Here is an 8,796-nt window from a genome sequence, read left to right as displayed (position 1 = left end):
GATTGGGAATCACCTTGTTGGTGCAAAAATACCATTTTGCGCCTGTCAGACTGTTTTGGCATTTTCCATAGATTCAGCCAGAGAAATGGAGACACATCATGTGTTTTTGCAATAAACAGTCTAAACATTTTAAAATGTGTTCTTTGCAAAGTTGTCTGTTATGTGCACTCACAACACTGATTTATCCCTTCAGTTAGGTATTCACAGTTACTCACGGCAAACATTTCTTTGAAGATAGTCAGGTCCAAAGACTGTCTAAAGAAAACTTCTCCAGAAAGCTGAAGAGCACTGTAAAAAGATTAGCAAAATATAAAGACATTAGGTGGCTCAAGACTTTTGCACATTAGTGTAAATCTGCACAAGATAAAGCGCCTTGAGGCGACTGCTGTTGTGATTTGGCGCTGTGTAAATTAAATTGAAGTGACTTGAACACGAAAACTTCACACCGTACTGCAAATTTGGATTAGCTTAGATATTGGTTAACACTTGCCTGTAACCTGTAGCACTCCACCAGCTAGTTCAGATCACATACTTGAATCATTGTTAGACTCTACAAACTGACTGAGACCTGCCATCCTTCTAATTGTTGGGTCTTTGATGTCACCTTTGACATCTACGAGATAAACGTAGAAACAGCTTGATGGTGCAAAGAGCCTGAAGGAGCAGAACGGTGAGTGTAATGACTCATGGCCTTTATTTGTCACCATAGATTATGAAGGTGACACCAGCTGGTGTCACAACAGATGTTTCAGAAGGTGAACATGACTGTTTGGTGTTGAGAGAGCAACATCTGGTGGTGGAAAAGCAATGTTCCTGCTAAGAATAAAAGAATCCAGGAAACGGCTGGACTGTGTGAAGAACTCTTATCTTAAAATCTAATTTTATCATCTCAGTTTTGAGTAAGTTATCTCAGAATTTTGACTTACTTACTCAAACATCTGAGAAAAAAAACTCAAAACTGAGAAAATAACAGAAAAGTTTGAATTACCAAGTTCAAATTTTCAGATAATGAGCCACAAATTTGGCTTTTTGTTGTTGACAGAAGCAGGTTGGCACTGGACTTTTTTAGGATGCTGGAGTTATTTAAGCTGTGGATGGCAGATTTGGTTTTGTTTTTTAAAAAGGTCAATTTTAACTCACAGTTTCACATCTGTATATTTGGAGCAGTGGTTTCATAGTAAACTCAGCACACTTTCTATCACACTGTGGGAAAATCCCCCCACAAACCGCCACACTCTGACAAATAAAACAAAAAAACAATTAAAACAAATGCACAATAGAGCTATGCTAAGCATATTCCCCCATAAAGACTTAAGGTTTGTGTTTAAAATCTTTGTTAGAGACAGCGATAAAATGGTAAAAGAAAGGATGGTCACAAGTTTGAACAAGTTCAAAATGGGCCTGTGGAACGGGGACAATACATCTGCTTTACCTTACTCAAACGAAGTCTGTGCATTTTTCATTTTGTCATTTAAGTGAGGAAAACGTGTATTTTGTGCTTTTTTTTTCTCGTGTGCATTTTTATTCTGGTGATTTTCCTTAATCTGGAAAATCTCTGTGCTAATAAGAATGAGGTGCCTGCCAAGTAAGCTAAAGCAATGAATAAAGGAAAATAAAAATAAATGAGTTTTGTTGTCCCTCCTACCAGGAAGTAGCAAGCAGAACAGAACGTACACAACACTGTGTTTAATGTCAGTCTGTTGTGAGTTGGGTTTTCAAGCTCTTCTCTAAGTCTTCTCCAGCTTCTGGTGTTCCTTCTTCCTGATGTTGCTATCACTTGGTATAGCTGCACCTTGGTAGATCCCACACTTGATGGTGACGTCTGCTATTGGCTTGAAGTCTGAACAATTGCTCTACCAGCAGCTGGTTTTGGCCCCTCTGGTATTCCTGCAAATTCCTTTCTGTGCTGAGAACTGAGCCACGTCCGTCTTAGCTCGGGTCCTATGCAGAATACAGTGAACCTGGGCTCTCAAACATTAGGCCTGGGAGCCTGTGTCATTAGACTCAAAATGTGTTTTTCAAGAGATATCTGGCCAAGAGAGCAGCAGGAGCTGAAACAAATATAGCATAACAGTTTATTAAAGATCACTTAAGTGGACTGGACACAGAGTAGGTACAATAACCTACATGTGATAATCTAAAAATAAATTTATTATAGCCACTTAGCCATGTTGTCCTGTTCAGCCCTCTTATCACTTTTAATTAAATAGTCATAAAAGTTTTTCTTAACTCACAAGAATTGAATACAGCACCTTTGCATAAGTGTGAATTATTATATGAATAGTGTATTTGGGCAAATATATGAAAATAATTTTTTAAAACTAAAGTGTGTGGTTATTGAAAAGATAGAGTTTAATATTTAAAGTAAAATGTAATATAGAATAAAGAAATTGTATTATTTATGTTTTATTTTTATTTTATTTTCTCATTTTGTAACCGGAAGGTCGCCGGTTCGATCCCCCGGCTCTCTGTCCTGGTCGTTGTGTCCTTGGGCAAGACACTTCACCTACCACCTGGTGATGGCCAGAGGGGCCGATGGCGCAATATGGCAGCTTCGCTTCTGTCAGTCTGCCCCAGGGCAGCTGTGGCTACAACTGTAGCTGCCTCCACCAGTGTGTGAATGTGAGAGTGGATGAATAGTGGCATTGTAAAGCGCTTTGAGGGTCTCAAAAAGCGCTATATAAATGCAATCCATTATTATTATTATTATTATTATTATTATTTAACATTGATATTATCCTATCTCTCTCCATATATGTTTATATATATGTTTGATGGATTTATCATTAAAATTATAAAATAGAGGCTCAGTTCAATTGTATTACTATTATTTATTTATTTAAATAAATAATAGTTCTATGCTATTCTATGCTGTTGCATGCTGGGGGAGCAGGCTGAGGGTCGCAGATGCCAACAGACTTAATAAACTGATCCGTAAGGCCAGCAATGTTGTGGGGATGGAGCTGGACTCCCTCAAGGTGGTGTCGGAGAGGCGGATGCTGTCCAAGATAAAGACAATGTTGGATAACACCTCCCACCCACTCCATGACATGTTGGTCAGTCACAGGAGCTCGTTCAGTGAGAGACTGAGATTACCGAAAAGCACCACTGAACGACACAGGAAATCATTCCTGCCTGTGGCCATCTCCCTGTACAACGCATCCACTTAACACACTGTTTACTGCAACAGCTACACATGTTTCTTTTCCAAATATTTATTTATAAGTGACTTATTTATTTATGTATGTATGTATGTATATATATGTATATATTGTACTATTCTTAGTTAGTGTATTGTCTGTCTTGTCTTAATGTTGGTTTAAAATGGAGCACTGTAACAAAAAATAATTTCCCCCAGGGATCAATAAAGTATTCTGATTCTGATTCTGATTTAATAAAATTTTTGAAGCCTAAATTGTCCTCTTGATCCTTGAAAGGTTCTGCTATGTGAGCAGTGGCGGTCCTAGCCTGTTTGGCGCCCCGGGCAAATAAAATAAAATAAAATTCAATAAAATTCAAATAAAAATAAATAAATAATTTTTTTTTAAAAATCAGTTAAAATGACAATCAATCTAATTGAAACAGTTGCATGTTATGGACTTGGCCTCAAGGATTCGTAGTTTAGATTTAAAAGCACTTAATGAAATAAATTCAGTCATTTTCCTTCTGCAGTTTGTTCCAAGCCGAGGGTGCTAAATGGACAAAAGCTCTTTTACCAAATGGAACAGAAAGCAACAAGCAACCATGCGGACGAAGAGAATACCGACCAGCATGTTTCATTACAAGCAGGGAACATAGATAAGAAGGCAGCGACCCAAGAATCGCCTTATATTTAAAACTGTATAAATGAGAGTTCCTCCGACTTACCAAAGCAGACCGTCCTACCTGAGAGTATAACTCACAGTGGTGAGTCTGAAATTTACGGTTAGTGATGAACGTCAGAGAAGCCGTGATGCCGCCCCCCACCACGACCGTGTCGCCCCTATCAAAACCCGCTACTGTATGTGAGGCCAGGTGTAAAGGTTTTGGAATAATAGTAAACGAAAGATCACCCAGCAGCAGATACATACGGACTGTACAGAGATGACGTCCAAAGAATCCCGAGTATATTTATTGGGTAAAAAAAATCAGACGCTGTTGCTAGGACAACGGAACGCTCCACTAAAACTAGTGGTGTCAGAATACAAATAATACAAAACAAAGTGGAGATTAGCTATTTTAGCTGCTATTTAGCTGCTATTTGCTATATAGCTGCTATTTTATGTAGCTTACGTGAACTAGTCAATTGTGCCTCCTCCCACTGAGGCGGAAAAAACAAACAAACAACAAGAAAACGCGGGTGAAACACAAAGCCTTTGTGTGACACCTGTAGTACCACCGCTAACCCAGCAGGGGGCGCTGCTCTCCTACAAACCCCTGTGAGCAACAGGGTGTCTTTATTGTATAGAATCTGGTGTGTGTGCCTTTTCCCTCAACTTTTTCAGCTCAGCCTGCCGCTGCTGTTATTTAGGCACAGAGAAAGGAAGTAGCGACAGGCTAGCTGGTTAGCCGGTCTGAAATCACACCGCCTGCGAGGAAGGAGGAATTTTTATCCCCCCAAACGATTCTTTGCTGTTTAATGAGCGCGTTTAAGTGGTCTTCGCGTTCCCCTCTCTTTCATTTCAGGTTCTTTTCTCCTCGGATTGAAACCTTCAAACTGATTGAGCTTTGTCTGTTTGGGACTTCACCGTTCTTAGCCTGCGTGCTGTAAATCAGCCTTATTTTCACCAGAGGAGAAAGGAGAGGGGGAAGAAGAGTAGATTATTATTTTGTTTTATTATTATTATTTGTCAGCAGTTGGTTGAATCGCGGGGAATGCTTTTGAGGATTACACCGCGACGATGAGAAAAACAGACGGCAAAGGTACGTTAAAGTCAGTTTGCTTGAGCTCGTAGCTTTTTACGAGCTCCTTCTTTCATTTTGTTTAATGAGAACGTTTTTACAGTAAAGTCCTAAATGTGTTGTAGTGTTTTTACTTTAGTTGCTGTTGCTATGTGTTTTATTTTTAGGGTTACCAGGAACATCATTGACGGAGCTGTTATAGGAAGTTAATGTGAGGCGGCTCATAATGCGTTAACCCTTTCACCGTCCCCCTTCAAAGCCCCATTTTAAGACACGATATCAGGCAGTATTCCCAGTTTTTGGACCGGTTGTGGTGATAGCAGCATGTCTGTTTGTCAAAGCATGTCAGTGACACCCAGTAGCGGAGCTGCATCCGTTGTGTGAACGTCCGAGAATCGAGGCAGACTCGTTGCAGTGCAGTGTCCGCGGGCCCGGTTAGGTTTCTGTCACCGGGCTTCTCACAATGAAAGGATCCCACTTGTTTTGTGTTGGGTGACATAAATCCAGCCAGAATTATCCAGGAAGTGTCAGCTGTTGTTGCAAACTGTCGTGCATGTGGCACATGAAGACATGAGAGATTGTAGCCCTAATTCATTATTGTTGCACAATCAAAGGTGACGTCTACTCGTACACAGAGCTGTGCTAAAGCTCGAGTCGACCCTCGTTTCTTGTATTTTGGTAGGAAAACGAAGGAAAAGTTGCAGCGATTTATGGAAAAGTGCAACTGTAAATCTAAGTCCGTTATACAGGGCAAACCACAGATGGCCCAATTTTCTAATGAGCCTGAAAACCAGTGTTTGGTATGATTTCTTTAAAGTAGTTTCAGGAATAGTTCTCCAGGCTTGTTCAGAGTTCGTCCTTGGATGCTGATCGCTTTTTATTCCGTTTTTGTCCCGCGGTGTTTCAGTAATGTTCAGGTTCGGGCTCTGGGGTGGTGATAGTGGTTTTTGTGACTCACCTTGTTGGTACAAAAATACTACTTCATGCTTGAAGAAATGGGACCAAATGACATGTTTTTGCAACAGGCTGCTATCAACAAGTGCCTAAAGACACAAACGGCTTCTTTGCCAGGTTTGCTGTGTGGGGATGATACTGATTCATCTTTTGAGTTATGTACCTTTTTTATGCTTTAGTGATTCATAGGTCAGTGACACAACAAAGAAACAATAAGAAGATGGTCTGGTATGAAGGCTGCAGGCAGCTCCAGAAAACGTTTATTTATTTATTTATTTAGAAATTGAAAGTCTAGCTCCTTGGAGACAAAATATAAAGAAATGGGAGATGACCGCATACTTTTTCTGTAGTATTAAAGTATTCTGTGGTACTTTTATTTTCATATCAAGCTTAAATATTGCCTTTATCTCAGGACTGCATTGCAGCGAGCCAAGATTCAAACAGTTAACTGACTGTCTGGCTTAGTAATATCACTAATCACAACCCCTGCATAACTTTCCCACCTCTCATTTGCATCTGCTTTGGGGAACTACTGTTAACTCAGTTTAAAGGAAATGCCTGGTGGTGTTATCTGGGTAACATTTATAAAGAGGTTTCCCAGTATTGTTTAAGTATAGTCATGTCCAAATGTGTGCAGAACCTTAATGAATCCTTTCAGATCACTGCCTCTGTGACGACTGCTACCGTCTCAGTGGTGGGAAAAAGTAATCATACAGCGCAGTATTTACTCCCTCCTTGTTTCTGTCTTTCCATTTCTCATTTACTGAATTGTGGTTTAACTAGAAAGTCCTTTGCTGCAATTTTGCATTCACACTTCCTTTTGACACGCTGGTAATCACATGCTCAGGAATGGGTTGAAATAAGGGGACAGACCAGAAAGTGGAAAATTATAGCTGTCAGCTGGTGTAGGGGTGCGCAGCTTCAAGTTGTTACCTTGTGACCCAGGCGTTATAGAAGTGGGTGGGGGAAAAACTTGTTGACAGGAGGCTTTCAGTGTTTTCATTGCATGAGCAGGTGTGTCACAATTTTCACATGTTGTTAATTAAAAGGTTTAGTATAGAAATATTAATAATGTTGCTGTACGTGTTAAATGACACATTTGGAAACGGTCCCAATGACATGTGTGAGTAGCTTTTACTCGCTTGTATAGTATCATTAGTATAGAAGTATGAAGCTTCTGCATGCAAAAAGAAAGTGTCAGAACAGCTCTTGGACCCTTTAAGAATAGACTTTATATTTATTATTAGTTTTATTATTTAGATAAATATCTGTCTGAAGTACAGACTGTGTGGGAACTGCGGGGTCTTGGATCATTATATTTGAAAATTATTTGGGGATAGAAGGAATCATGACTGGAAGATGAGCTTTGTATGAACATGTGGATTTAAAAAGAGAAATGGAGCCCTTTCTTTATCTCGTATTGGCTGATCCCACATAGACCTGTGACATTATCTCCAGTGAATTATTAAAACAGGTCCAACATGCAGGGGACTAGTGCTTGTTTGTGTTAGTCTGCATCACCTGGTTAGCTGAAAATATAAACTATAATATTGAAGCTCAAAATTGATTACAGTGCAGTTTTTTAACCCTGTAAATTTCATCTGGTTAGGTCCTTTACGAGGCCACAAAAATGCTTTAGTGACAGCCTGTAACCAGTTTTCAGAGTAAGATTACAACAATGTGCACGACTTCATTAGATTTAATGTTGTTTATTGTGCCGCTCAGCCGATAAACATCACCTCATAATTTTATTCTGTGCACAGTCACTGCATGTGTAATATTTTGCTGAAACAAGGTGTTAACCACATTCTCCAGCTGTAATGGGAAGCTTTTGTGGGTGTGTACAGCAGATCTGATTATATGGGACCTGCTGACCGCGCAGCGATGCCAGTTAAACATCAGGATATCGTCGGTGTCCCCGTCTGTCGCGTTCAAAATTAAATGAACCCCCCGATCCCCGAGAGAAAGCTCAAAGATTCGATTTGCATTTATTAAAAATGCTTCCTGTTTTATAGCTATTGATAGAAATGTTGGCTATTTCCAGAAATGGGATGAATGCCACTGTGACTCAGATGTGAACACACCGTGCTCTTTATTCTCACATAAATCCAAAGCAGAGATGCAGTATTACTCGGACTCTTCCCCCACTTTACCCAAATTCCCACCAACTTAAATTTTTGCAAACGGCCAAACCCCCCAAAATTATACAGACCTCCTTAAAATGCATGTAAACGTTCAGCCAGTCCACAGAATGGCCCTCTGCCATCCTTTGAAAGAAAAGAGCCATATGGCCCCCACTAATGGTTTGTTGTCTCCAAACCCCGCTGCAGATCTGACAGTGGTTCAAAGATGGGGGAGGGGACCTAAAGCCAGCCACATCTCCAGATCAGCCTTCAATTTTAATTGTCTAAACATCCTGTTGGATGTAATTGCGTAAAATTGTGAATGTAAAAGATTTGCTTCTATATCGCTGAGCTGTTATTTCTCACGGACTGCGGGAGAGCTAGCTTTCATATTCGGCTTTGACTGATTAAATGTCACTCGGTGTGTTAGTTCTTCCCACAGATATCAGTTTGTAAACCGATAGAGCTGTACAAAGCCATTGGCCTACTTATTTTAAATGTATGTAAAATAAATGCAGAGCTGTGGCTGATTGGGATCATTAAAGTGAACCACATTACAGGAACTTTTGTTGTTTCTAAACGCTGCGCTTATCAAGCTGTTTTCTGCAGCGACACCACAGCCAGGAAGTTGTTTTTCAAGGTTACGAAGGGGTAGAAAGCAAATACAAATATACTGGTATATTTTTACATTGATGTGATGTAAGATTACTTGTGGTTAGCTAGTTACTCATAATCATCTTATTTTGAACTGGTGACTTGAGACGTGTGAGGCTATTTTCTCTTGGCACTCGGCTAAAGCGGCAGTGTAGCTTGAAGAGGATCGGCCAGCACCTCTGCC

General features: G+C 40.1%; 1 protein-coding gene across 9 annotated transcripts in view; it reads left to right on the top strand.

Moving 5' to 3' along the window:
* The first annotated feature begins 4,482 nt into the window (after nt 1-4,482).
* The window catches only part of myo9bl (myosin IXb-like), a 57,834-nt gene continuing 53,520 nt past the window's right edge, over nt 4,483-8,796 (top strand). For all 9 annotated transcript variants that reach the window (XM_080297893.1, XM_080297891.1, XM_080297892.1 and 6 more), the window contains exon 1: nt 4,483-4,902. The gene's annotated coding sequence lies outside the window, so the exon portion shown is untranslated. The remainder of the gene's footprint in view (nt 4,903-8,796) is intronic.

This window comes from Astatotilapia calliptera, chromosome 23 (assembly GCF_964374335.1).
Source record: "Astatotilapia calliptera chromosome 23, fAstCal68.1, whole genome shotgun sequence".
Classification (NCBI taxonomy): domain Eukaryota; kingdom Metazoa; phylum Chordata; class Actinopteri; order Cichliformes; family Cichlidae; genus Astatotilapia; species Astatotilapia calliptera.
Note: the sequence above shows the minus strand (reverse complement) of the source record. Positions and strands in the feature narration are given on the sequence as shown.